Genomic DNA, 6,002 nt, shown 5'->3' on the forward strand with positions numbered 1-6,002 from the left:
GCTTACAAGGCTGGGGAGGAAACATAAACAGCTGAACTAGCCCTGTGAGAACACGCTCTATCTCACCTCAGAACACTGGGCAGGTCACCTCCTTTGGCCATTAATTTGAGATCCCTGTATTATACAATACCAAAGACAAAGGCCTCAATACCCAGAATAATTGTAACGGCAAGTTTCTGCGGTCTTTATAACTTCAACATGTGAAAACAAGTTTTCTTCTACAACAAAATTCGTTGTAGTTTTTTCCATGTTTAGCCTCCTAACATATTTCAATCCCAATCCAACAAACACCTATCACATGAAAAGGCAAAATACGAACCTCGATAAGTTATTTCTGCTCCTACATTCACCATCCAAGGAGGAAAACAGGCATGAACACAATTTAGTAACAACGTAAATCACACTGAGGTAAACCTTAATTTCCAAACGTCACTTCATAGAAATAAAACTTGGGAAACCCCAGGGCAGGGGCTGCCTCTGCTTTGTTTTCACATCTTGGGCTTGAAGCCGGATACAGATCCAGGCCTTTAGGAAATATTCTTGAAGTCATTCTGGGGAGCAAGGCAGGTTCTGGATTTTTTTCCTGGGCACAGAAATACCAAGCGAACTCACACTCCGCACCAGAGAGGGGCTTGCAAGGGCTCTTGGGCTTCTGAGTACCACACAAACATCAACAATGGGCGACGCCCTCCCCGACCATGGGCTCTGGGACCCCGAGATGCCCGAGCCCAGCTTCTGACTGGGCCCCAACGGCAGGAATGCGGTTGGCAGCGGCGACGTGCAAGAAGTCTGTTCGACGTCTACACGCGGCTACAACGCGCACACACCCCACCCAAAGACCCCAACCGGAGCCCGGGGGGGGGGCCTACTGTGGCGCCTCCTGGGCCGTCCAGTCAGAAAAGTGTTCTCTTCCAACGACCTGTCCTGACCCAGGGGCTGGGGCAGTTTGGGAACTAGGGACAAACCTGCCTTCCCCTTCTGGGCCCTCCGGCCAACAGGACCCGCAGCCTCAACCTGCAGGTTTCTACGCCTCCAATAACCGTTGCTCGGTCGCGAACACACTCCAGTCAGCTGCCCGCCGACGTCCCGGCCTCCGAAGAAGCGCGAGAAGTGGAGCTTTGCGCAGGCGCGCCGCTACCCGCGCCTCCAACTGCGCAGGCGCAGGGGCCACCTGGCACAATGGCGCCGCCCTGTCTGTGGAGGATGAGAAAGACACAGGCCCCCCACTCTCGGGAACGAGAACGTTAGCGCACCTGCCCCTCCCCGTTCGCACGTGTGAGGTCCTCGGCGCAGGAAAGGCCCTAGGGACAGACCTGTTCGCCGCTGTACTGTACCCGGGCCTGGTCGCCCAACACTCCGCGCACACACGTTTTTATAGGTTCTAGACATCCGTTTTTAAGACGCTGGGAGTTCGCCCAGAAAAGAATAACTCAAAGGCCTCAAAACCAGGTCATAGGGTTTGCTTGACCTTGCTTGAGCAGGGCGTGGAATTAAAGTCGCTTGGAGTCCGGTGGGAGAGCTGAGGCCTGGGTTAAGGGGACGGCCTGCCAATCCGCCAACCCGAGAGCAGTCAGGAAGGCTGGGCCTGCGCGGCGCGCGGCGCGGTGGGGAGAACCGGCACGGAGACCCGAGAGAGCAAGCAGCACGGTGCAGGGACCCTGGGGCTCCTCCACGCCCCCACATCCCCCCACCCCGGCAGATGGTCACTTCCCGGCCCCCTGCTCTTGGCTAGTTATTTACCTCCTCTAATCCTGTATCTCCCTTCTCAGTAAAACAGCAATAACTAACCAAAACCGCCCTCAAAGTGTTAGGAGTATTAAGAGTCCTGGCACACAGTAAATGTCCAAGAAATGTTAACCCTTTTTAAGTTAAACAGCAGCTGCTATCTTCTGAATACTTACTATAGGCCAGAAATGGTCATCTTAGCTCTGTCTGGAGTCAAAGATCATGTTTTGTTGTTACTATAACTTTTGACCATTTGAAGACTGCGGTGGGTGAATGAAAACGTGCAGAGGGTCTAGAGATGAAAGGAAGGTTGTCTGCACAGGCCTTGGACTCTGAAACCGTGAGGCATGTTGGTACAGTTGACCCTTTAACAACACAGGTTTGAACTGGGCAGGTCCAGTTATACATGGATTTTTTAGAGTACAGCACAGCACATGCCTTTTCTCTCTCACAATTTTCTTTTTTTCTTTTTTTTTAAGAGAAATAGAAAAATAAGGGAATTTTTTTGTTTTTATAGATTGTTTGATTTAATTTTTTAATTGGAGTTCAATTTGCCAACATATAGCATAACACCCAGTGCTCATCCCATCAAGTGCCCCCCTCAGTGCCTGTCACCCAGTCACCCCCACCCCCTTTTCCAACACCCCTTGTTCCTTTCCCAGAGTTAGGAGTCTCTCATGTTCTGTCTCCCTCCCTGATATTTCCCACTCATTTTCTCTCCTTTCCCCTTTATTCCCTTTCACTATTTTTTATATTCCCCAAATGAATTTTCTTAATGACATTTTTTCCCTCAGCTTACTATTTATTATACAAAATATGTATATGTATATATTACCTTACCACTGGTAAGGCTTCTAGTGAACAGCAGTCTGTTAGTAATTTAAGTTGTTGGGGGAGTCAAAAGGTATACAAGGATTTTCAAGTGCTTGGAGGTCAGCACTCCTAACCCTTGCCTTGTTGGAGGGTCAACTTTTGTAAGATTAGGTCAATGGAGAGGGGTGGAGGGATGGGGTAACTTGGTGATGAACACCAAGGAGGGGATGAGATGTAATGAGCACTGGTTTTATAGAAGACTGATGAATCACTGAACTCTACTTCTAAAACCAGTAAGATAGTATATGTTAATTAATTGAATTTAAATAAAAATGTTTTTAAATAATGAGATTAGGTCAAAAGAAGGCGAATGAGGGGCACCTTGGTGTTTCAGGTGGTTAAGCATTGGTCTCTTGATTGCAGCTCAGGTCATGATCTCAGGGTTGTGAAATCAAGCCCCATATCAGATTCCCAGCTGGGTGTGGAGCCTGCTTAAGATTCTCTATCTCCTTCTCCCTCTGCCCCACCATCCTCTCTTAAAAAAAAAAAAAAGCAGAAGGAGAATGAGTATGAATGCCAAACTAAGGAATAAAGTTGAAGGAAGTGTGTGTGTCTTCATTTAATTTGGAAAAGAAAAGATTTCACATAAAATTTCTGAAAAGACTTGTTAGTTGTCATGATTCCAAAGAGGAGATTTTTTTAAAAAATGAGTAAAAGCTTTAGGGAAGCAGGTTTTGACCTGATATATACATATACATGCATAGCCCACACACCCACACACCCCCAAAACGGATTTCTCATTTAAAAGAAAATACTTTAAACCCGCTATGAGCAGCATGCTGGGCCACATCCGTCAGGACTATAGGCATGAGCAATGTGGAATCTTTACTAAGAGTGTATAAACTTCTCTGTTTTAGCCCCTATCTTGCTCTGGTTGCATTTATTTATTTTCATCTGAAAAGTTGATCAGGATGGATGACAGCAAGAGAGCCACAGAAGATGGAAAAAGTTTAAATAGAGTAGTTTGATTACATGACTGCTGGACAATTGCATTATGTATGAGACACTTTATATGTGATATTGGAGAGAAGATCCTCCCTCTCCCCCAGTCATACCATTTTGTAAATGAAATCTTAAACGTGTCTCCCACAAAACTTTTTGTATAAATTTATTGGATGACCAAGACTATGAAAAAATTATTCTCCCTGTGTTTTATATTACATTATTTTACTAATAAATCAGCCACCACCTTCCCTACAAAGCATTTGTATTGCTAGAAATTATTAGGCTTATTCTTTTAAATACTTAGTACATTAAATACTCAACCTAATAGTGAAATGGTGATAACTAGAAAGGGTTCCACTTTGTATGCTATCAGTTCTTTGAATTCTCAAAAAATAATTAGACTAATAAAAATTTGTAGATTTTGTAGGACTAAAAAATTTAGTGAGCTTTGGGAAACAGGGAGTTAAAAATCTTTCGGAAGTTAACTTGGTATAAGAGTATGAAAAGCCTCTGGTGCTCTAGTTCTAAGGAAATGCTCTCCTTTTTTTCTAATAAAGCTTTCCGCAGAAGACAAACTGTACACAATAAACAAGGTAAGTATAGGACAGAATTACTGCAATTAATTAACTCTCAACAAAGTTGTTCATTTTGACATGTAAGGGAAACTTTATTTATGAATGTTAAATGTGCTTCAAAGTGCTGATCTGTTAAAATTCCATAAAACAAGCCATGAAATGCAGGTCATTTGTGCCAGTTACGAGTAAATAGCCAAGGCAGCATTTCCAGAGAGACTGGGGCAAAGGACAGAACTAAATACAATCAGCAGAAGAGAAACAAAACATTATCAAGTGTTAATAATTCACCATAGTTACAACTCTTAAAACCAAAGTAAACAATACAACTATCATTTGTTTATATGTAGGCTTGTTTTCAGCATCTCTACCCTGAAGTGTTCGGTGTACTTTGATGTCGATAGAAAGTCAAAGGCTACAGGGGCTTTTTCTTAGGTTAGAATAGTAATTTTAATGTGTAAATTTGGATTTCATTACGTTGTTTGCTCCTTCTCTGCATTATAATCTCTTAAAGGAGTAATATAAGGATTAGTTTATTAAATATAATGAAATATTCACATTTTGTATTCTCCAGCATGTGTTTTGTTTGTGTGCTTGTTTGTCTCCTGAGCACACTGTAGTAACTGTTTATGTGAATTCCAGAAGAGAAAAATTAGAACTTTGGGGAAGTCCAAAAATAACAGGAAGCATCCTGTTATGTAGAAAACACTGGGCTTAGAATCAGAAAACTTGGGTCCCAGGCCCAGATTTCTCCTGGTAGCTGAGAGGCTTTTCTCTTAGCACTACAATGGGAATGTCAATACCCAACTACCCTATCTTAGAAAGTGAATATATGAAGAAACTGAGATAACATGTGGGAAATGTAGTTAAAAATGAAACTTCTCTGTGGTTGTAATGTATTATTCCTGTTGTACCCCTATCAGACAATCCGGCATTACTAGTACATAGTATTTCCAGTACCTGAACGTATTTGACTTTCTGGATGGTTGAGCATGAAATCAAATCCAATTTAGCTGAGTCATTTCTCCAAAGGGATGTAATCATCTTAGTATTCTGGATAGTTCCCCTAATAAAACCCCCTACTGAGTAACATATCCCAGTGAAGAGTCTGCTCTGCCAGTAAATTAGACTGCGTATTATAATAAACTCATAATTTGATTAGTATATACAGCATCCCCCAAGACATTTTCAGGTATTACACAGGCCTGAAAATTACTCCCTGCTGCTTTTCCTTTAGTATTAAGGCAAACAGTGAGGAAGAATCCTAAAGAAATTGACAGAATTACCACAAACTTTATCAGAAACAAATTAAAGCATATTTCAAAGTAGATTTCTAGGCCCTTGGGATCATTTATTTGGTTCTTGTATCTCTGACCATGAAAAGTCATACTGAAAGAAACAATGCTGCTTCCACAGGAGGCCCTTAAGACCTGCCTTTGGCTGTTTTATGGAGGTGAGATTCAAATGCCCTCAGATATGAAAAGGATCTGAACTCATTTCAGAGAAGAAATATTTTTAAATGTGAGTGGAAACATAAATACCAAATAATAGCATGCATGTTATGAGCCACTTCTTTATTTTTATATATTTTTTAAACTTTTTAATTTTTGAGGATTAGAAAGGTATAAACTATTTTTACTATTACAAGTGGTCATAGAAGCACCAGTAGGGGACATTCTAGCTGAAAGGAAAACAGAATTTTTGTATTAGTATGAGATGCTAATTTATTATTGCATTTAGATCTACTGACCATGTGAGGGAGTAAGAAGTTAAACAACTGTAGCTAGTTCATCTCTGCATATTTTAATCCAAATATGGTAAAGGGCAGGGCTAAAGAAGGGAGTGTCCCTATAATAAACAGGGCTCAGAACTTGTGATAGAATATTA

This window comes from Nyctereutes procyonoides, unplaced genomic scaffold, assembly GCF_905146905.1.
Source record: "Nyctereutes procyonoides isolate TBG_1078 unplaced genomic scaffold, NYPRO_anot_genome, whole genome shotgun sequence".
NCBI classification, from domain to species: domain Eukaryota; kingdom Metazoa; phylum Chordata; class Mammalia; order Carnivora; family Canidae; genus Nyctereutes; species Nyctereutes procyonoides.